The following is a 25,150-nucleotide window of genomic DNA, read 5'->3' as shown; positions in this document are numbered from 1 at the left end:
GAGCGTCCTTATGATAAGCGACAATGCGGTACCTTTTACTTGAGAACAACACAAATAAGTTGAATTTTAGGCCATAATTTGGTAAATAATTATATAATACAAGCATTTCAAAATGGAAACAACCCTATTGCAGCGAAGGTTCTTGACGGTGTGCTTGAGCGACACCTCAGTAGATACGCAGTGTTTGGTGATACATAATTTGGTTTTTGAGCTGGTGTGATTACTGGGCATTTTCGCGAGAAGAAATCGTTTTTTTTTTTTCTAACGTAGGTAAATTTTATATTTTTCCTACTCAGAATAACGAGCTCTTTAGAGAAAAAAGGTAGGAGAAAGGAAATGTCCCAAAATTTTCAGTGATTTTACCTACTCTCGATTGTGAAACCGCCGTACAAAGTGTTTGAAATATGGTAACCAATCCGTTATAGGTACCATATTTCAAACACTAAACGTAAAATTTGGGACGCTTTTTTTCTTCTAGTAGGATCGAAGGAGCTCGTGATTATGAGTAGGAAAACATTAAATTTATATATTTTAGAAATAAGTTGATTAGATTTCTTCTCGTGATAATGCTCTACTGAGAGTGCTATTTTGGTTCTGAAACACACCGTTAGAAAAATTTTGTTATATTAGCTTCGTTAGGTAGTCTCGAACGGTTAAAGAGCTCAGTGTGGAGGACTACTCTACGACTGTTTATCATTGATGTTAATCCGCTGATTGTCGAGCTCAGCAGCACCATGATTGGCTGTTCAACCGGTGGTAAAAATTACAACCATAAGTAACGCCGACGACATGGTGCTCTTTAGCTGTCGATCAGTGGAATGAAAAAATTAATAAAGGTTTATGACACGTACATATCATCAATATTACTAAAAAAGTATGATACTCATTTTCCGAGCAGGTAATCCTACCGATAGTTGAACCGGTGACACTCGGTGGTTTTGCCTTGAGCAGAGTGTTCATTTTTTAATACCTAGGACATAATTACTAAAATTCTAAAGGACGATGCGGATATTGAAAAGGAACATAGCGCACTGACATTTATAGCTATAATATTGATTCGCAGTATATGATTTTAAGCTAACATGGTCATTTACATTAAAACTGTTACTTAAAACCGAATATTTGTTTAAATAAAAAATCTTACATTTTGCGCGTTGTACATACTGTGGGGGTCAAGAAAACTTTATTTACACATACACTTGTAACCTGTGGATCAATTATATGAAGTTCAATAATAGCTTCAGAATGCTGTTGAGACTGCCACGACGACGACGTGCACGAATGGACGATTTCCATGACATGATGAAGAAAAGAATTTTCTCTCTCCTCTCCTGCGGGGTAGTATTAATCAATTTTAATAAATACATTATTTTAGAGTTTAATACTCATATAATCCGTAATCCCATGTACCAAGCCTCCAAAGAAGTAATTTAAAAATTTAAGTCTGTGGTCTTAATAGTACAACGGGTTATTTCTACTAGTTACCACCAAGTTGTTACTAGTGGTAACTACTAGGAACTTTTGTCCACCTTTTACCACAGGTAACTACTGGGAAATAAAATTCCCACTGGTAATAGGTAGGATTTTTAATTCCCAGTAATTACCCCCAATAATTTGTTAGAGTTTAATACTATTAAAACCCGTAGACGACCCGTGTACCAAGAACACAAATAAATACTTCAAAACACTGTGAGACCTATGTTAAGATGTACCAACTCTAATAGTGTAAGTCTGTGGTCTCTTATAGTGTAACGGGTTATTCCCACTAGTTACTATTACTTATTTAATAACAGCCAACTTACGTGTATGAACAAGGTTGGAAAAGAAAACTTTTCGATGAAAGTTCGTTTGCCCAGTTTGCGGACACAATGTTGTTCAAAATGTTTGGAACAAATACGCGAGTATTTGTGAGGCATCCAATTTGATTTTCTAGTTCCCGCAATCCATTCTTTAACAATTTCATCCTCCGTCGGAAAGCTGGAAATATCAAATAGCTTAAAACTCCCGAAATATAGGGTAATTGCAGGGGACTTTTTTTTCTATTTGTTTGCAACCCTAAATAAAATACTACTGAATTTGACTGGTTTACATAACCAAACTTTCTGTTTTATTTTTAGCAATAATTTACTGATATCTCCTATTTTATCAAGTTTTTCATAATCCAACTAATGATGTAACTCAGTAACTTGGTTCCTGTGAGATTTGAGAAAGAAATACATGATCAAAATACGAAAAACTTGTACTTACGCATAAAATGTTACACCCGCTTATTTTCGCAAGCTATTGCTTTTGTAGGCAACCACTGAACACCCCACCATGTTAATTGTACGTAAAAACTTCTTACACCTCCATTAAATACTTAATAAACACAATCATTCACTTTATAAAACCTCTACAATAAGAAAACCACTTTGTTTACTAGCACTCTTGACAATATGATTGACAGTTTAATGTATGGCATCTTGTGGGATTTTGTCTCTTTCACTCTTATAAATTTTTGTATATCGCCATCAGCCTCCTTCCTAAGCTGCCATAACCCGACCATGAAAAAAAACCCGGTCGGTGATAAAGACAAAGCATTGCACTATTTTCTCTTTCCTCTTATAGGAATCGCAATAAGACTATCTTTCTCTATCAAAGAGTGTCAGGCCCTTGGTGGCGTCAGAGTGGATGTCCTCGATATATATAATATATAAAAGCGACCAGAGCCACCTATTAGTCTACCTACGATATTTAATGTCATTAACGGATCTACTACGATTAAATGTCATTATTTTAAAGATGTGTACATGTACAAAACGCAAGAGCGTAAAGTGTTATAGTCTACTTACCATTTAAGCATTATCGAACAAACTGTGCCTCGTTGCTAACGGATAGTGCAGTCACCCACCACAAGGGATTTAGTTCAGCCGTGTTGCAATTACTAAACCGAATATTTGTAATAAGTGATTCGAAAAATATGACTGAAATGGAGAAAAGCGAACGGTAAGTATTTTAAATGTAACATTATTATGTAATTTTTAATAGCACTGAGAGAGTTTACCTTGACGTAATGGTTAAAATTATATAATATACTCTATATGTATACATATAAATGCACATGTCCTGACTGATTGACTGACTCGCAGAGTCAAAACTACAAATGCATGTATAACGTGTACAAGAGCTAAGAAGCGATTTTGAGAAATTCTCCCCGTAAGGGGCTTAAAAAGGGGATGAAAGTTTGTATGGGGTTCAAGTTTTATTTTAAGCTAGGAATTCGAAACTCCGTAAAAAGATATATTATTAAAATACTAGAAAACTGATTTCAGCGTGTTTGCAAATTCACCCCGTAAAGTGGTTAAAAAGGGGTTGAAAGTTTGTATATATATCAAAAAATTTTTGAGTGCGGGACTTAAAACTCTATACATGGGCATATTATTAAAACACAAGAAAAGTCATTTCAGCGTTTTTAAAAATGCATCCCCTTAACAGGCTTAAAAAGGTGTTGAAAGTTGGAATACATTACAAATTCTTTCAAACTTATACAGGCATAATAGCCGATTACAAATCAAAGTTATTTCAACGTTTTTGGAAATTCAACCCCTAATAGGGGTTAAAAAGGGGACGAAAGTTTGTATGTGGTTTAAGTTTTATTATGAGCTATGAACTTGCAACTTTGTGAAAAGGAATTTTATTAAAAAGAAAGAAAACTGTTTTCAGTGTGTTTGAAAATTAATCCCCCAAGGTGGTGAAAAAGGGGTTGAAATATTGTACGTAGATCAAAAATTTTTCTGTGCGGGGCTTGAATCTTTGTATAAAGACATATTATTAGAATACAAGAAAAGTAATTTCAGCGTTTTCAAAAACTCACCCTTAAAACGTGGTGAAAAAGGGGTTGAAAGTTTGTATGGAGATCAAATATTTTTGTGAGTGAGGGACTTGAATCTTTGCTTAAAGGCATATTATTAGAATACAAGAAAAGTAATTTCAGCATTTTAAAAAATTGATCCTCTAAAAGGGTTAAAAAGTGGTCGAAAGTTTGAATCAAGTACAAATAATGCTTTAGACCTTCTTACAAAGGCATATACTTAATATAACATTACTAAAATAAGCTAGGAACTTACCTTTTAAAGTAAGCTAGGAACTTAAAACTTGGTATAAGGGTAGTAATTTGACCGATTTTGAAAATTCATTCCCTGAGTTGGTCAAAAAAGTATTGAAAGTTTACATCAGGAAGGAATTTTTTTGTAAACAGTGAACTTGAAATGTCGTAAAAAGACACAATAATAGAAAACAAGAAAAGTGATTTCAGCGTGTTTAGAACACATTTCGAAATCACTTTTCTCTAAGGGAGTTAAAATGGATTGAAAGTTTGAATTAATCTCCTAATTTGATGAAAAAGGGTTGAAAGTTTGCATCGGGAGCGAACATTATTTTAAATAGTGGACTTGAAAGTCTTCTAAGGGGGCTGAGAGGGATTATATCGAGAACTTTTTTTTCAGTTAGGGGCTTGAAACTTCGTTGGTTGGGACAAACAAATCTTAGCCGTTGTATAATAATTAACAATTGACTAACCGTCCCTACTGCTACCTATTGCTGCATAATGTTATAATACGCTCATGTATACCTATAGAATATATAACCACCGACATAAAAAATCCACGCGTACGAAGTCGCGGACAACAGCTAGTAATTATACATATACACTATGTACTAAATACAATACGAAATAATGATGTACATTGCAGCTGACTCTCCAGTAATAAATATTTAGTAAAATAAAACGGATAACTGTTGCGGACTGAAAAGCCGATAACTTGAAAAGGCAACATGCAGCGAACTGATCGCAAGTGTTTCTGACTGACCAAATTGGCTTAAAATGATGTGAAACGACACTGCGAAGCGAAAACTCGCTTTTAGTTTTAACTGATAGTAGGTAATCGCAGCTCGGATCGCACTCAGTCAGCTGTATACGCTGTATGTGAGCTAAAAGGTCGAAGGTCGAGGAAAATTTCGACTGCTACGCTACCAATAAATAGTTACAATATAAAACGGTTTTTGGTTTCCTTAGTTTCCTTATCTTATAAAGCATTAGGTACGAGTACTTTAAAATACTTAATTGCCGTTTATAAGGCCTTAATGTATTGAGTAGATAATAATTGTTTATATTTTATCTCAATAAAATTTATAAAGTGTAAATAGGGAAAAGCGATGTTTACGTGTTGGATTTGTTAAGTAAAAAAAAGTGTATTTATCACGTATCGGTAAGAGCGGATTTAAGGGCTTATATCACACCCAACACAAGTATCATATATACAAGTGTCACACAAAAGTAAAGTCACATCCATAATGGAACAGATTATGTATTATTTATTTCTACCTTCGTTATTTATTGTTTTTTAAGAGATATGGAAATATTTTTATTGCATTATATTAAAAAAAAAAAAAAAAAAAATGAAAATGTTTTATTTGTTAATGATACAGGGTTCAATTGTAAAGGTTGGAGTCTTCTAGTAAGTATAAAATACCTGTGACAGAAGACCCCGCTCTTCCATAACAACACGTGTAGAATTGAATTAACAAATAATATAAACAACAAGCAGTTTTGCTGAGTAAAAAGAACAAATATAACAATCTTGATATTTATAATATCAATACATTTAATTTTAATTTTACTAATACATTTAACTTTGAGTAAATTTTAATCTAATGTGATACAAATTTCCTAAACTGTGTGTGTGTGTGCGTGTGTGTGCGTGTGTGTGCGTGTGCGTGCGTGTGTGTGTGCGTGTGCGTGTGCGTGTATGTGTGTGTGTATATGTTATGTATGTATATGCTAGTTGGCCTATTCTCTATTTGTTGTGTATATTATAATATGAGAGTCTCCACTTCATCATAGCTTTGTAATTTTAACCATTCTGTCACAACTTTTTTACATTTAAATAACTGCAAAGGATAGATATCAATTTTATTATTAATTCTATTATACAGATGAGCTGAGACTCTACTATACTGAATCTTGGCAAATCGTGACTTAGTCGGGGGTATCGGTGCAACATTTTGCTTACGTCTCCCTATAGTTATGAGATTGGTTTGGATTGGATATGGTAAGGACTTATGTAATTTTAAAATTGATTGCAAGACAAATAGCTTTCTAATTGAAAGTAGTTCGGAAAATTTGTAAAGCTCTTCAGTTGGATATCTATAAGGTTTAAAATACATTAACTTAATTAAACTTCTCTGTCCTCTCTCTACTTCGAGGAATTTCGTTTTGGCTGCCCCACCCCAAACCGTAATACAGTAGCACATTACAGATTGGGCTAGAGCAGTATAAAGTTGATTAAGTAATGGCTTTGAAGCTACATGTCGAAGAGTTTTAAAAATCCAGTTAAGTTTCCTAATCCTATTATTTACGTATTCAATATGTGAGTACCATGAAAGGCGTTGGTCAATTAGAATGCCAAGGTATTTAGTAGAGCTAACTTTTTCTATTTGCGTGCAATTACAATCGTTGGTGTTAATAAGATCACACGTATGTATTTTTAGAGTGTGATTATCAGATGGCTGAGTAATTATGGTTTTTGTAAAACAGGTATAAGTTGTTTTAGATGTGTTTAGCGTTAAGAGATTACATTTTAGCCAATTACTTATTTTGCTTAAACCAATTTCGGCGCTATTGTAGACTCTATCCCAAGACTTCCCGTTAAACACTACAACCGTGTCATCTGCATATGAAAACACTTGTCCATCTTTTACAAGCAGGTTGGTCAGATCATTTATGTAAATCAAGAATAACGTCGGCCCCAGTACACTGCCTTGAGGAACACCATAGGATATGTCTGAGTCGTGGCTTACATAATCCTCAATTTTAACACGCTGTTGCCGATTTTGCAGGTAATCACTCATCAGATCCAAAGGTTTACCTCTAATTCCAATCAGCTCTAATTTGTGCACAAGAGTGGGAATCGAGACGGTGTCAAAGGCTTTTTTAAGGTCTAAAAAGACTGCCATACAACGGTCGCCTCTATCTACATGCTTAGTTATTACTGAAGTGAGCGCTAGCACTGCATCCTCAGTAGACTTACCCTTTCTGAAGCCAAATTGGGAGCTAGATAAAATTTTATATTGATCTAAATATGAAATCAATCTAGTATTAATTAGTTTTTCTAAAATTTTGGAGATTGCAGGGAGAACGGAAATAGGTCTGTAGTTGTTGACGTCATCTCTTTTCCCACTCTTATACACAGGCGTGATTACAGCTTTCTTAAGAGCTGATGGAAAAACTCCATTTATAAAACATTGGTTAGCCAAGTGACTGATTACTGGGACCACGAGATGCCTGGAGAGTTTTAGAAATTCTGTGGGGATATTGTCTAGTCCGGGAGCACTTTTGGTCTTTAGGTTCATAAGTAATTTGTCCACTTCATGAGGATCAGTGCTACTAAGAAAAAATGAGGAAAGGTTGGATTTTATTGGGTGAGCTACACTACTAGGGGAGGAATTTGATTCTGCGATATTGATTTCTCCGGCTAAGTTTCTACCAACATTAGCAAAATAGTTATTTACATAATTAACTGCATTTAAAGGGGTAGATTTACATTTTAGTAGTTCATTATTATTATTTTTAGCTTTTTTATAGTGAGTAATTGACTTGATTGAGTCCCAAAGTGCTTTGGAGTCTTTCATCGAACTTGCAAGTTTTTCCCTTTCATAATTCCGCTTTATTTTTTTAATAAGATTATTGCAATAGTTACGGTATCTAGTAAACGTAGTCTTCAAGATTATATTTAGTGGGTCAGAACGAAGTTTAAGTTGCATTTTATTTCTATTGCGGATACAGCGCAAGATTCCAGGAGTAATCCATGGTTTTATTATTCTACGACTTTTAGGTATGAGTTTGATATTTTTACTTGCGTCCAATGAATTTTGAATAGTGTTTGTTAATTGATCAAGGATAAAATTAGGATCATTACTTAATAGCAAAAAGTCTAGATTTTTATTTTGTAAGTTTGCGAGGGCTTTATTATAGTCGTAAGTTGTTAGAATTTTAGGGGTTTTTTCAAAAGCTTTGTAACCCGTTAAACATAGAAAAATGGTATTGTGGTCCGTCACAGTAGTATTAAGAACAGCCATAGAGGCAGTTAGTTTGTCACTTTGTATTTTTAATATAAAATGGTCTAAACAGTTGTTCATACGAGTAGGTAGTGAGTGAGCAGAAAGTAAGCCATAGGTGGAGAGCATAGTTAGATATTGGTGTCTGTTTAAACATTCCTGTGGGGAATCTTGGTGACGGGAAATAAGATTTATGTTGATGTCCCCGGTTATTATTATGTTGTTAAACGATTTAATAATATCTAAATAGTTGCTAAGAGAGTTGATAAAAATATTTGCATTTGTATTTGAAGGTGACCGGTAAATACCTAGTATTATCATATTATTTATTTTAATGTATATACCAGAAGCTTGTTCAAGCTCTAGTTCGCCTAAAGCCGCCTTTAAATGGTTTTTTACAAACACCACAACTCCGTCGTTCTGATTTAGGTTATTTTTAGTTGATAATGCAGTATAGTTAGGTAAGTAGGGTAATGGTTTCGTGTCGTTTAATCTACATTCCGTTAATATAATTACATCGGTTTTAAACTCTAGCTCTGAAAGTGTAATAATAAAATTATCGAAGTTGCAGTAAATACTCCTAATGTTCTGCGATATTATAGTAAAACTGTTATCGAAAATTGTGATGTGTTTGTTTAAGTCTTGAATGTCACATTGAACTGACGTCGATATTTCAGAAGTATCTAAGTCACTTATTGTTGTAAGTATATTATTCATATTAAGTTGAAATTGTGAACAAGGGGTTTTAAAAGAGTCATAATGTTACTTACCTTATAGATGGTAGTAGAATGTGCAAAGACAAAAGTTTTATTATGTAGAATGTAGAGCGGTTTTATGTTGGTGTGTGTTTTAGGTGAATATCGTGTAAGTAAAGCAACCGACTGATTGTTTGGTAGAGTTTTTAAAGTGAGAATGAATAGCAAATTTGTACTAGGAACCCATAGATGACAGATGGGTGTAGTAAACTTGATTTGTAATGATGCTATTACCAGAGAGAAATTAAATTTAAAGATTCTGTGTGTGTGAAGAGTGTAAAGTGTATTAGAAATACTAATAATATTTAAAGCTAGTCTTAATACTAAGTGATACGAGCGTAAGTTAGTACCAGGATAACATGCAAGTGTATAGGCGAGAAACATGAATACAAGTAAGTATGATAGTCACATATTCTGGGTCGCGCTTTCGTCTAGCTCAAGGGCTGGGGTATCCTTGACGGTTGATTGGTCGGTCTGGGTTCTGGTGGTAGGGGGTCTATTGATATTAAATAAACAAGCCTGCGGGTCCTCCTTGCTTAGTCTTTCGACTTGTTCTTCATTGTTTACGAGTATGATCTGAGAGTGGTCATCTTTGCGTAGGTAAACTCTGCCATAGTTTGTCCAACAATATTTGTAAAGGTTTCTTTTCTTTAGCTCCCTGGCAAGGAAATATAGTCTTGACGCCTTTGCAGTCAGTTGCTCAGCAACAAAAACCGGAGGGTTCCCTGGAGCTTGTAGTCCTAGATGCGAGGCACGTAGACTGCCCTTTTGCTTAATATTGTGTGCTTTGCACATTTTGAGGAAATCGTTTTTTATCAGATTGGATGATAATTCGATGATAATTGGCGTGTTGATTGTTCCTCCTTGTTTCGGGCGTACTCTATAAATATCTTTGATGTCCGTTTTGGTAATTGGACTCAAGATCGTTTTTGAAAGTTCAATAGTCATGTTCAGTAAGTCTTCTTTGGTCTCCTTTGGTGTTTTTGGGACATTTCTTAGTTCTAGGTTGGTTTTGCGGGATTCTCGCTGGATGTCCTCGAGTTTGCATTCAATATTAGCATACGCATAGTTAAAATGTTTTTGTAATTTATCAGTTAGAATCTTTGTTGGTTACATTACAATAGTGGACTACTTTTACACCGCTTTTATGTAAAGTTACTTAAAACGTAACATAAAAAAGTATTATAAAAGTTCCATAAAAGTGTACATACCTACAAGTGTCGAAAAATTGCCAAAAAGCGAAACATAATCCAATTTTTTTAGGCTTGAATAAAGATAAAATTGCGTTCATAAAGTTATTGTATATGCCTAGACTAATACGAATATGTGATTTACGTTATTGAACAGAAAAAAGTGCACACTTTTCTGTAAAATATTTTTACAGTGTAATACATCAAGTAAGATACAAACCACTATGTATACTTTTAATCTTTGTACCGGGCTGTACAACTGCGCTATTAGAATCATCAAAGAAAACACAAAATAAGATAGATTTAAGGCCATATTGTTGTTACATAAGGGAATTTGCTTTTATGTCGACAAAATTCAGCACAATAAGTTATTTTTACAAAATATCCTATTCATTCACATTTAATATCGATGTTCCACTGTTTTCTTGAACACTTCTCACATTAAGCAACAATAAGAAAAGTTACATTGAATTGCTCAGAAAGCAAACAATACTTTATCATGTGGCGGCAGAGATGCTTCACTTGTACTTGTACTTTGTATTGAGGAAATTGTCAATGTTAATTCTAAAAAACTACAAAAAAATATTAAGAAACTATTTTTTCAATATATATTTGTGAATTCAAATGAAGAAATGAGTACTTTATACGTAATAAGTTTTTTGTATATATTATTTCATGATGCTTTTTGGCACAGTGAGCAGAAACGAAATAAGGCCTTAAATCCGTCCTAAAATGTATCAACTTTTTATACAACATATCTATTTAGCATATTACATATATATACAAAATATCTGGAGTACTAAATGACTAATATGCTCTTGACATCCTCCTGATAATATCGATCCAATACGGAGTTAGCCATTTCATATAAAATATTCAGACAAACGACACCGTAGCGTAGCAAAAAATATCGTCAATACCTGAGAAAGGTGTCTGGAATGATTTCCAAAACTGCAGTGTTGGACCCGATATTCGATATGATGAAAACATTTTCTTTGTCTAGATATATTTTTCTTGATGAGTAATAATACAATGCACATAGTAATAGTACATTATTGCAGAGGGCGGAATCGGAAATTCGTGGATGAGCGATTTTCCGATAAAACTAAAACGAATACAGGAATTGCTATTCCCGCCGAGGTGTATATTATGTAAAGCGCATTAAATACTCGTATTTAAGCATAAACAAGATCACTGGAATCATAACATCGGAAACGTAAGAACTATCGTCCCTCGATCCTTAATTAATTTCTAAAAGAATAAAATAAGAAAAGTAAAGAAAGTTTAAGGTATTTAAGGAAATTTTAAGTACTTGTATGTAAGAAGTTGTATGCAGCCTGATTCGAACTTTAATATACATCAGAAATTAGATTAGCTTGAGATATGGATAGTATATCGATCGGATAAATCAGTGTCAAAATTGACGTTTTTGTTTGAAGAGTATCTAGAGCTAATTTTTGGACATATATTAAAGTTCAGATCAGGCCTATAGTTTTGATTAGGTTTATGAGCAGTATACGCATGATCTTACGAGTACATAGCGGTGCTTCAAGATGTAAGATATAAAGAGACATATAACTCATATAAGATCATTGATCTCCTTATCTCACTCTATCATATATTACCATTTCATTTTATGATTTCAAGCTAAAATTTTCATTTACATCATAACTAGTCAACCTCGGGATATTTAAATACATGTATATGTTTTGTTTGTGCCTGCCTTGCATTGTGTACCTACTTAAATATACCCTTGTACTGTGCTGCTTGCCCAGCTGCCAAGCGAAAGATTCCGGTCCCATTAGCTTATTTCGCTATAATATATTTCATACCTAAGTTCTAGAAATTTCAATAATTTATGGTATATTCTTAGGGTTTATGGAGCTTTGTTGTCATTATGGGACTTACCATTATTTGATAAATTAAAAAGTTGTTGCATACTCCACTGATCTGATAGTTATCATTGGTTATTATCTTATTTTGCTGCTGCATAGATATGTTTACTTGGTGGAAATTCAGATTCCAAGTTGCGATTATAGCTTTATAAACGTTTTGTCTCACTGAATGCCAATATTTATTTATACATATTGTATATTTATTTATATTGATGTTTTTCCTATGGCTTATTGCATATGTTTCAGCACATGAAATACTCAGTGTATTTATGCACAAAGAGCTTAAATTTATCAGTTTATATTCACGTAAATAATAGCTTTCGAATGGAGCTTACGTAAGCTAGTATATTTTTAAATAGTACAGCTGCAAAAGCTACAACGATACAACGACATTAAGGGGTTATTATTAAATATGTCCTTTTTCTGGACACTTTCTGCTTACACGGACCGAGAAAACTATATGTAACTTTCCTGTCCCTGTAACAGCAATAATAACCCCTTTGATTCTTTTTGATTTTTATTTAATTGTATTTATAAAACAGCAATGTAAGTTTATTGGGTACAATATAAACAGACAAGACTATTATAGATCGTGTCATTCACGTCGACGCGTGTCTTGACTTGTAATGTCATGTTACTAAAGGTTAGATTTGACAAATCTGCGCGTCATCATGGGTGACACGAAGTACCATTAGATAATAAACAATAAACCTACGGCGGCCAGGCACCCTGTGTAGGTGTGGATAAAGAGATGGTAGCGTTGCATTGGTAGGTATTCATGAAGAAGTGCCGAAATTTGAAAGCCTACCGGGGCGTGCGAAAGCGCTGGCAGCGGCAATATTAATGTCGTTAATACATAAATTGATGCCTGGGAGAATTGTTAAATTATTTTATTAAGTACTTTTTACGGTTTCTTATCCAATTAGGAAACCTTACAGATTCGTCATGTCCGTCTGTCTGCCCGCGGTTTTGCTCAGTGATCGCTAATGCAAGAAAGCTTCAATATGAATTAGTATACATATAATTCAATCAGGCGAAAAGAGTGGTAAAATAAAAACTAGAAATTGGTTTTTGATATCTACCATACAAAACTTGGTATCACGCATAAAAATATAATAACTAATTACCAGGATGGTTATTTTATTATTATTATTAGGTATTAATTACTTTTTGGCAGATAATTGCTTTACGACGGGATAGGGACTGGACACGTGGATAAGGATAGGGGTGGGGTATATAAAAAATATTTTGTGCTTTTCAGTGGGTTAGTTTTTTGAAGGCGGTTCCCTTTTTTTTAAAGATATGAAATTAAGTTATTTTGCTTTTTTTAATTATTATATATTTTTTATTACAATAATAAAAAAGTTGAGTTGAAAAAGTCGTAGGGGAATGGTTAATATACATCAAATTTAAAAAAAAAACATAATGACAGTATGCATAGAGGAAAAGGGGACTACGTTTGTACGAAGCAGCGGCCATCACCTTTCCTCTTAAGTGTTGATGATATTCATTTTAATATGCATTATTTGTGTTAGTATTATGGTTTGAGTAGGAGAAGGTAAAGACGTAAGGGTCGACCGGGTGAAGGGATTATGAGAGTACTCACAAACATAGCTAAGCTAATACATGTTTATAAAGTTGGTTATACGAGTAAATTAATATCATTAAAAAACGTTATAGAAGAATTTTGCCATTACGATTCTTTGTATTTTTTTTTTGGTTTCTTGTTCTTACTAATTCTATTTGTCATATGCATAAAAGTGTTTATAACATACATATTACAATTTATAAATAACCTTTAACCTTTTGAACGCCTATCGTACGCGGCGCGTAATCGTGAACCTTGTCGATACGCATGAAGGTTGATATTGGGCTGTAGCCGCGCGCGTCATATGACGTCTTTGGCGGTCAAAAGGTTAAATATATAACCTTTCTAATTTGATGCATACGTGATAAATACATGCTTATTCCTGTGCACGGATCCTGGATTTTTATCATATTTACGTTATCTGCAGCTGTAGCACGGTCGCATTTATATCACTTGTCAATATGCCTGTCATTTTCGCACTTACTTATTTGTTAGAATGTGACCAGCATAGTGACAAGTGATAAAATTACGACCGTGCTACATCCACAGTAGGGTTTAGATGGTCGGCTCTTTATCATTTGTCACCATGCCTGTCACGTTCTAACAAGTATTTAAGCGCGAATGTGACGGGCATAGTGACAAGTGATAAAAATGAAACCAGCAGCGGTATCATGGTCTCATTTTTATCACCTGTCATGCCATGCGTAACTTTCGCACTTACATACTTGTTAGAACGTGACAAGCATGGTGACAAATGATAAAGAGCCGACCATATTAGCCCTACATGCTGCCACTGCAGGCCCCTGTTTCACCACGGTGACAAAATATCACCTTACTGTAACAATTCCCCGTACATTGCTGGTCCAACGAGTAAATTTTGACGCTAAGTACAGAAATTGACAGAAATTCAGTGTCACTGTCAGGTGTGGTCAATGCTCACCGTGTTGCAATAAGTCCCAGATGTAATGCCGTATAGACATATATACAAGGTGTAACAAAAAAAATGGGACATTCGTTTGACGCGAATTTTTTTTGGCAAAGGTATTGAGGGTTGACTGATTTAGGCAACCGCAATATAGCAAAAAATTGTTTTTCGCGTCAAAAATGTTGTTCTTCTACGTTATCCTTATCCAAACACGATACCCAATGTTTTTGTTACACTTTGTACAGTATGTAATTATTAATAGTCTGTATGTTATTTGTATGTAGTGTGTAAGGTTGCCAGAGCTCAACGAGGGTGCGGAGTGTTAGGGTCGGCAACGCGCATGTAACTCCTCTGGAGTTGCAGGCGTCCATAAGCTACGGAGACTGCTTACCATCAGGCGGGCCGTATACTTATTTGCCACCGACGTTATATAAAAAAAGAGAAGAAATTTAATGCCACAAAACATGCTAAAAAGCATGTCATTACAATGAACTCCAGTTTTAACAAATCGCTTTCTTTGGTACAACACACAAGGTGTAACAAAAATAGTGGGGATCCGTTTAAGGGCACGTTCCACGGTATCGTATTCGGATCTCCTATTTAAAATATTTTCTACGAGTAAAAGGTACAACCGAGTACGTACAATACTTTTGGCAACTTTATAGTAGTCTCTCAAGTCAACCTGTTCTTGTTCTTCTAGAGGGTGGCTGTATTTTATTATATGTCGAATGATATATAAGACTTATAGAAATCAATTGTTCAAAAGTCTCATTTCCCCCGAGTTAGGCACGCGTAAGTAATCAATGTGCTCCCCTAACTTTCACTTCGATACCGAATGCAGTCTGATTTGGCTGAATCCTTTGGGAATCATGTAAGGCTAGTGAGAGAGTACTGGCCGCACCTGTAGTACCTACAGAAAAAAAAAATACATACCGTAAAATGGGGTGAGTAGAGATTACGAGGGCAGTTGGGTTATGAATGGGGTGAGGAGGGATGACAGAGGGATGAGTTGGTTTTTACAGGCTACTGCTACGTAAATTATATATTCTAATAACAAATCAAGCTATAATAATGTATAATGTTCATAATCCCAAAGTAGCGATCCAACAATTTTCTAAACTCACCTTAGTAAGAAATCTCTCCTCACCCCTACTACGGGGTGAGCTGGGATTTCCTACTGTTTCGTATTTATCTTTAAAGTTATGAAATGGAACTACACAAAGTCATCAAAAAAACTAAAATATAAATATACAAGAATTACTTGTTTAAATGTATAAGATTCAAGATCAGGAATTCAAAACAACTCAGTTTTTTCTGCTGTTTTGTCTTGAACTTTTTTTTTAATGAAGATAGTGGCTGACCCACGCGATGTCATCTTTTCATACAAACGTAGTCCTCATTTTCCTCTCAGAATATTAACATTAATGAAAATATTTTGATACGATTTTTTGCATATCAGCCACAGCTATGCCCCTACGTTTGACTTTTTTCGATTTATGTTGTATAAAAATTAGGAACGAGAAACAGATTTCATAAAAATTTTAAATGATTCTAACACCTATACTAATCAAAAATTAGAATAATATCAAACGTAGTACCATAGCTGTGGTTAATATACAACAAATTGTGTCAAAATATTTCCAATAATGTTAATATGCAGAGAGGAAAATGAGGACTACTTTTGTATGAAGAATCGGCCGTCCTCTTTCCTCTTAAAGTTTAGAACTATGAAAAAAACAAGTACTTTCATGTCAACATTTACTTCACAAAAATATTTGTAACTCTCACTTACAAAACGCTTTTATGTCAATGTCGCTGTATTAATTGAGTGGCACGACTTCATTCGTGTGATAAAATAAAACACAATACATGTTATATGTACATATAAATGGTATTTTGTCCAGGATTAGTCATATGGACGCACTGCTGTTTGCTCTGGCGCTGGAAGTGGGTCTGTTGCAGCTTAGGATACAAGGTTAGTACTTAACTAAAATGAAGGTACCTTAATGATAATCAGTGATATAATATCACGTAATTAGTAATATATAGTCTGATATCCTACGCCATGTGTATAACGAGAGCCAGGAGATGGTTAAAGTAAAATGTACATACTTATTAACTTAGCAGCCGATTGCAATGACATCGTCTCGTATTAAGCAAACAGAATATCACCACTACGCTGTCTGTAGTTTTTAACTTTTAATTTTGTTGCGCACTTCGCGCCCTATTTTTTAACCGGCAAAGACGACTCTGCCATCCATTTTTGAGAAAATTGTTATCACACATTTTTATTTCGCTTTACCGCGTATATCTCTTTGTATATAATTATATGCGACGACCGGTTTGGCCTAGTGGGTAGTGACCCTGCCTACGAAGCTGATGGTCCCGGGTTCAAATCCTGGTAAGGGCATGTATTCGTGTGATGAGCATGGATATTTGTTCCTGAGTCATGGGTGTTTTCTATGTATTTAAGTATTTATAAATATTTATTATTATATATATCGTTGTCTAAGTACCCTCAACACAAGCCTTATTGAGCTTACCGTGGGACTTAGTCAATTTGTGTAATAATGTCCTATAATATTTATTTATTTATTTATTATATCTATATATATATATAAATGCACGTGTCCTGACTGATTGACGGACTCATCAACGCAGAGCCGAAACTACAAATGCTAGAAAGTTGAAATTAGATAAAGAAGCGAATGAGAGAATAAGAGTTAAGAAGCGATTTTATAAAAGGGATGAAAGTTTGTATGGGGTTCAAGTTTTATTTTAAGCTATAAATTCGAAACTTGGTAAAAAGATATATTATTAAAATACAAGAGAAACGAGATTTCACCATTTTTGCAAATTTATCCTTTAAGATGGTGAAAAAGGGGTTGAAAAAGATTCAAAGATACAACATAGGTAGATTACAAGCAGGGATCGGAAACTCGGGAGCTATTATACCTAAACTTCGGGCTCAGTGCCTACGCCGCGTCGATGTTGACTAGTATGGAGGCGGACTCAATTTAATTTTACTAATAAATTTCCCGGGATTTCCCGGAATACCGAAAATTAGAATAACAGCCATAAAAATGTATTAAAGTATTTAAATAGACTATTTTAGTTGTTCCTATGATCAAAATTTTATTTAATTCATGTGTTTTTCATTTAACTGACAGTACAGTATTAGTTGACATCAAACTAAAGTTGTATTGTTACTTTTAGTAAAAATAATGGTACAAAGGTATGAATCTTCGTTAAATCAGTAAATCAAAACCAAATGTACATACCTATGCAAAAGTAAACAGTATATTTGTATTTCCGTCATTGTTTAAAAATTTCCGTTAAAAAAAGTTTGTCTTGATATTATGTTATCAATATTATCATCCTAACACAATACCTATAATTAATTAAGCCCTTAAACGGACTACCACGTGTCTTTTTGATACATTCTGTACGTCGTTAAAACGGCTTGTATGTTGACGAAATTCGCTAAAAAAGGCATAACCCAACGACAATTGATACGTATTAACCATTTTCTGATGTTCCATACAATCCCAGGATCCCGGGATTTAAATAATAAAAAATATTATTTTTAAGAAGCCGACTCCGTACTTGATTAGCTTTTTCCGGAATTTTGCTAGTTGTAGGTATAATAGCTCCCGAGTTTCCGATCCCTGATTACAACTGGAGCTTAAAGTATAGTAAATTGTTAACCAAGGGATGAAACGGTACCTTTCACGCGAGTTGAACAAATAGGCAAATTTGCATAATCAGTACCTAATTAGGTAAAGTAAGTCTTTTTACTATGAAGGGGGAACTTTTTGCGATAACTCAAAAACAGCTAAACTGATCATGTCTGCTATAGTTTTCATTTAATGTCTTTCTTAAGTTCTACTTTCACGATTTTTTTCATAATTTTTGGACCTATGGTTCAAAAGTTAGAGGGGGAGGGACACAATTTTTTTTTCTTTCGGAGCGATTATCTCCGAATATATTCACTTTATCAAAAAATGTTTGTCGAAGACCCCTATTAGTTTTGAAAGACCTTTCCAACGATACCCCACACTGTAGGGTTGAAGCAAAAAAAAATTCACCCCCACTTTACGTGTAGGGGAGGTACCCTCAAAAAAATTAAGTTTTTAGATTTTATTGTACGACTTTTTCGGTTTTATTGATTTATATATCCATGCCGAATTTCAGCTTTCTAGCACTAACAACCACGGAGCAAAGCCTCGGACAGACAGACAGACAGACAGACAGACGGACATGGCGAAACTATAAGGGTTGACTACGGAACCCTAAAAAGGGGTTAAAAGTTGGAATACATTACAAATTCTTTGAAACTTCTTATAAAGGTGTAATAGCCGATTACAAATAAAAGTTATTCCACCTTTTTTGGAAATACAGCCCCTGAAAGGGGTTAAAAAGGGGTTATTTTGAGCTTAGGAACTTGAAACTTTGTAAAATGGGATTTTATTAAAATGAAAGAAAAGTCTTTTCAGTGTTATTGAAAGTTCATTTTCCAAGGTGGTGAAAAAGGGGTTGAAATATTGTACGGAGATGAAACATATTTTTGTGGCCAGGGCTTGAATCTTTGTATCAAGACATATTATTAGAATACAAGAAAAGTAATTTCAGCATTTTAAATATTCATCCTCTAAAATTATTAAATAGGGGTTGAGAGTTTGAATCCATTACAAATGCTTTTAATCTTCTTAGAACATATAAGACTACAAAACGTTAATTGAATGTTGTTGAAAATTCAACCCCTAAGAGGGATAAGAAGGGGATGAAAGTTTATCTCAGGGTTCAAATTATATTTTAATCTGGGAATTTGAAATTTAGTTAAAAGGTATTTTATTAAAAGAGAAGAATACGAATTTCAGCGTTTTTTTAATTCACCCCCAATGTGGTGAAAAAGGGGTTGTAAGTTTGTATGGAGATCAAAATTTTTTTGAGTGAGGGGCTTGAATTTCTGTGTAAAGACATATTATTAAAATAAAAGGAAAGTAAATTTAGCGTTTATTTATTTAAATTCATCTCCTAAAAGGGTTAAAAGGGGTTGAAACTTTGTATGGGGTTTAAGCTAGGAACTTGAAAGTTCGTTAAATGGTATTTTTTAAGAAGAAAGCGAATTTCTGTGCTTTTAAAAATCATTCGCCAAGGTGTTGAAAAGAGGGTTGAATATTTGTATGAAGATCAAACATTTGTGTGAGTGCGGGACTTGAATCTTTGTTTAAAGGCATGTTATTAGAATATAATTTCTTATATTTTCAATTTCAGCATTTTTTAAAATCACCTCTAAAAGTTAATAGGGGTCGAAAGTTTGAATCCAGTACAAATAATGCTTTAAACCTTTTTAGAAAGGTATACTTAATTAGCTTACATTACTATAATAAGCTAGGAACTTTCCTTTTAAAGTACGCTAGGAACTTGAAACTTGGTGGACGAAAACTAATTTTACCGTTTTTGAAAATTCATTCCCTGAGTTGGTCAAAAAGTGTTGAAAGTTTGCATCAGGAACGAACATTTTTGTAAACAGTGAACTTGAAATGTCGTAAAAAGACAAAATAATAGAAAACAAGAAAAGTGATTTCAGCGTGTTAAGAAATGTATTCCCTAAGGGAGTTGAAATGGATTGAATGTTTGGATTAATGTCCTAATTCGATGAGAAAGGGAGTACGGGAGCGAACATTTTTTTGAAACAGTGGACATGAAAGTCTTCTAAGGGGGCTGAGAGGGATTATATCGAGACCATTTTTTTCAGCTAGGGGCTTGAAACTTCGTTGGTTGGGACAAACAAATGTTAGGCATTGTACAATAATTAAAAATTGATTAACCGTCCCTACTGCTATCTTTTGCTGCATAATGTTACACGCTCGTGTATAGAATATATAACCCCCGATATAAAAATACACACGTACGAAGTCGCGGGCAACAGCTAGTGTTATATATGTATATTTGCTTCAAATCTTGTAACTTAAATTTGAATCGCTTCCCGGTCCCTGCTCAAGGTTAAGCTGAAATTTGGCATACTAATGTATTAATATACTGACTATAATGGAGCTGATCTGATAATGCATTCGGAAGATAACCAAAAGAACTCTACGATGGAAAAAAAGAAATACTTACATTGAGTTTGGGATCATTAGAAAAATCTCAAAAAGCACTTGATAGACATCCAAGGAGAGAAAGTATAGTGGGAAATAAAAGTGTGTATCAAAGGAATATTTTTGACGGTACTAGTTTTATTTTTTATTTTGTTGTGCTCAGAAGACGCTTGGCACACTGCATCCGATATGTTTGAAAGAGACAACGCTATGTGCGTATTAAAGCGACATCTCTTTGGCACGCTGGAGCGACGCGCGCCTTAAAATGACAATTAAAAGGACCGTATATACCGGAGGATCTACAAAAGTTATTAACAATTAACATCACTTATGTCACCATTAGCTAATGAACCGAGATCAAAGTTGCAAACATGCATTACAAAATGCAACACTATGACATGACACAAGTTATGTTTCAAGCTTATTATGACACAGTAGTAAAAAGTTGAGCACACTCGTAGCAAAAATATATCTATAGGTTAGGCACTACCTACGAGTATGTGTGCAGTGGTTTGAGTAAGTTAGGTATAACAAAATGACTAAAAGCAGAAAACTACTAGTGGAATTGCTCTGTTTTAGTTTAATTGGTATTGGTTGGTTGGATTGGCTAATCCATTTATACAGATCACATACTTAATATTTGGCACAGTTATAATTAAACAGTAAAACATCGTGAGGAAAGCGGACCAATCTCAATGACGCAGAGTATTCCTTCTGGGTAAACCAGTGCCGGTGATAATTCTTGGGTTTTGGTTGCCAAGCGGACTTCATACTCCCTAAACCAGCCGTAGCAATATGCAGGGATAACGCAAGGAGTATTATGATGATAGTGATGAATAAACAGAGAGGTAGTTTATATTTCACTATAGATGTCTAGTGAAATATAAACTCCCCCGAACCAGTTTCTGACAGTCCAAAGTAGTCTGATTACGTCGAGATGGAAAACAGATATCTCAATTTGACGAGTTAATTACACTAACCCGGCCCTCCTTGCTGGCTTCATCGTGTTTTTTCAATTCAATTTCAGGATAACTTCAGGCCAGGCCAAATACGGCATTACGTTTCACACGCCGTATAGGCCCGATTCACTTAGCTACTTCTAGCTAAGCAATTAATTGCATACTCAAACAAGAATTGTCAATGCCTTTGTCGAGATATTTTTTCTGATGATTACGAGTGATTTAATTTTTTTGAGAGCTTTGGAATGCATTGAGATAAATTTGGTTTGTACTATGAGGGCCGATTTCTCAATCGATAACTATAAGTTTCCAACGAATTACGTTAATGAAAATGAGACATACGTAAGAATCGTGTTATATCGTGTGCATGGCGACGTTATCTGTGAATTCATTTATAATTTCTTCATGCAATTTTGTAGCTCACTGTACACTGGTTTCTATTTTCTAAAGTACACTGAGTTAAACAGAAAGTACAATATGTTTATAAATATATCGTTGAAATTCACTGAGGTCCACCTGCCATGCTCACGTGTTATCCATTGAATAAATCTTATCCGTACGCTTGACTGTGGACTGAAAAATGGACTCTTGGTGAAATACTAAAGCTAATAAAATAACTAAACGAATTATGCAAAATTTTATTCGACAACAATCTACGTACTTACCTACCACTACGGTCGGTTCACTGATGGCATGACATGACGAGAAATGGAAGTTTCAATTTCAATGCTCCTATGTATGCTTCTGCATTCTTGTGTTGCCTGTCTACAATTAAAAATGCAACATTACATTGGGACTTACATGGATATAGATCCATGATTCCTACCAAGATGCTTGGTTTTTGACTTTATTTTTGTTTTAAATACCTAATCCATGCAAATGTGTGTCAGAACACGCAGAATAAATGTAACAAATCTTGAGCTTTAAACGGATAACCCCCGCGGATACGTAACCCTAAAAAGAATAATAATGAGATGGCAACAAACTTGCTGTTCCTGCGCGGAATTCAAATAGAGAGTGGTTTAAAATTAAATAGAATGTCTGGGCTTACGCTTCCAACGTGACAATTTTTTCAAAATTAGTTAAGTAATTAATTTAGCCACTAAGATGAAACGAGATATAGTTTTTATGGGTGTTGAAATGAATTCGACTATTCTTGGCAAGAATCTTACAGATTTTCACGTGATGGCTAGGAAAGATTAATCCGTGCTTCATCTAAGTTGTTTACGAAATTCCACCGATTATAATTGTACACTCCTTTAATTCTTGATATTAATTTTCAAGTCTCTGTGGGTGGGCTACTCTCCTCCTGACTTACTTTGGAATTATTTACATTGATAATTATTTGTTAAGAATGTGAGTTATGTCTGACAGAATCTACGTTCAGAAGTTTAAATCATATGGAAAGCTTTATTTCCAAAATGTTAACCGAACGCTTGATATGTATAATCTATTAAACTACAGTTGTTCAACAGATGAGAAAATAATTTTAAAACAGTACTTACTTCGCGAATAGTGAAACATTTTGAGACCACAAATACCTAAATTAGCTTCTCATAGGTAAGTAGAAAGGACGGAAAGTACGGAATCGTCCATTTTTAGTATTGCTTCAACACACGCTCTTCCAGTTTTTCGATACAACGATTTATTTACTTCCAGCTATACTTTTCTAACGACCCCAAACTAACGAAAACAAGACCATTCTAACGCGCTCAAACTTGTAATTATTTTGCATCGTCTGTGGCCACCATCGATCGGTCTGCATTGTCATGAGAGCTTCATATTCATATAAATGACATGCCTTGTCGCCGGTATTATGTAGGTAAAGTAATAAATAACAATAAATGAGCTTGATGGAAATTTTGTTATGATTAGAAGTGATGTTTGTAAAGGAGTAGAAGCTATTTTTAACTCATAGCATGAATTAAATCCATTCCATAACCGGTTAATTAATATCAAATAAATACGCGCCGCTAAACGTCTAATTACGTTTCCTAATTCTGAATATTAGTATGAAAATGGTTGTCCCAGGTATACCCTACCCTAACCAAATTATAATAAAATTTTAAATTCGCATATTGATGTCCCGTGTGGCAAATTATCTGGTGCCTGTTTCGCACTGAGCAGGCTGGTGCGTATCTTGCCTTACCAGCAGCTAAGGGCCAGCTAATTCCCGCTGTTCCATGTGGTGATATGCTATGGTTTAGAATTCTGGGGCACGGCTGCGGAATGGCAGCGTGTATTCATTTTGCAAAAAAGTGCAGTACGGATTATATCATATGCCCCACACGGAGCCCCCGCTAGGCAACTCTCCATAAATAGGAACAAAATGACACTCACATCACAATGCCTATTTTACATAATTAAATATATTAGAAGTAACATACACCTATTTCCAATATTAAAAGTTAACGTATTACACAAAAAAACAAAAATATGTTGGACTCGACATGTTGTCGACCTACGAAATCCAATAAAACGGTATTTATTGAAAATGTTCTGACATTCTACACTCGATAAAAAAAAATGCCTTACTACGAGTAAATACAAATGCCTTTTATGACATGTCGGAATATTATAATAATGAATGACTTTAATTATAATTTAATTTATTGGATATATGAATTGTGTTGATTATTTTTATATTTTATATTACTTGAATTTGATTATTATTATCTTAATTTTACTTTAGCTGACATCGACCTAATTATATGTATTAACCCTATTAAAAGCTAAAAAAAGGTAGAGGGCAGGTTGGTGTTCGCAATATTAAATAATAAAAATAATAATTTTAAAAATTAATCAGTAGTAATATGACTTTGACGTTAGCAGACTCATTTTGCAGTTTGCTAATCATTCATTGGATCAAGAGCGACATCTATGTGAAATTTCCGGAGCAGGGTCTCTTAGCGCCATCTGCCGGTCTGTTTTCAGAGGGCAGCTCCGAGCTTCGCAGTCGGTACTGGAGATACAGCGACGAGCGCGAAAAGGCGCAACACAACAAGCTCATTTTGGATCGGTCAGTCACACGTATAGCTGGTAGATGTCTCTGAATCCACCTATTACAATATGTATTTGAAAGGTGGCGGTTCTCAATTCGTCGGTATTTTTTATTTTTTGTAAACTGTTCCCCGCTTTCTTCTTTCGGAGATGCTGGAGATGTTGACATCTCCTGAGGATGCCTCGTAGAGAGGCGAAACACGTGTCGAGTTTTGTACTTTTGGTGGTGGGTTGTTATATTTATTTGCGTATTTATTTTTGCGGTGGGAGGGTGGGAATATTAATTGCATGTAAAAATACACAAGTAAGTATAACGGGTTAGAACTGTTTGACTAACACGTTATTTTCTCGCGGATTAGCAAAGTAATATTAAATTGCTTGGGCCAATTTCGATTTTTTAAGAACCAAGTTAATTTCATTCCATTCCTAAGTTAGCGAACTCTTAAGTCCCAACAAAAACATTTTCATGTAAAAAGTTGCCAAGACGAAACCATAAGGCTCGCACTGTAAAAAAGTTATCAGATCTCATGTAGAGCCAAGCTTCTAACTCTACAAGCCCTAACTTCACACACTCTACACCTTACGGCCCGATTCGAAGAATGAGATATGATAACGATTTGTATATCTTGATCTTTGATTC

At 34.5% G+C, this 25,150-nt stretch overlaps 2 long non-coding RNA genes across 2 annotated transcripts; one reads left to right on the top strand and one right to left on the bottom strand.

Moving 5' to 3' along the window:
- Positions 1 to 1,199: 1,199 nt before the first annotated feature.
- LOC133521242 (uncharacterized) lies at positions 1,200 to 2,657 on the bottom strand. Its single transcript, XR_009799877.1, has 3 exons — positions 2,248 to 2,657; positions 1,803 to 1,977; positions 1,200 to 1,331 (listed from the first exon to the last, which is right to left on the bottom strand). It is a non-coding gene; the product is annotated as an uncharacterized LOC133521242 (long non-coding RNA).
- A 2-nt stretch (positions 2,658 to 2,659) lies between these two features.
- On the top strand, positions 2,660 to 25,093 carry LOC133521246 (uncharacterized). Its single transcript, XR_009799879.1, has 3 exons — positions 2,660 to 2,985; positions 16,352 to 16,422; positions 24,445 to 25,093. It is a non-coding gene; the product is annotated as an uncharacterized LOC133521246 (long non-coding RNA).
- Positions 25,094 to 25,150: the final 57 nt, after the last annotated feature.

This window comes from Cydia pomonella, chromosome 1 (assembly GCF_033807575.1).
Source record: "Cydia pomonella isolate Wapato2018A chromosome 1, ilCydPomo1, whole genome shotgun sequence".
NCBI lineage: Eukaryota > Metazoa > Arthropoda > Insecta > Lepidoptera > Tortricidae > Cydia > Cydia pomonella.
This window is presented reverse-complemented; position numbering and strand designations above follow the sequence as displayed.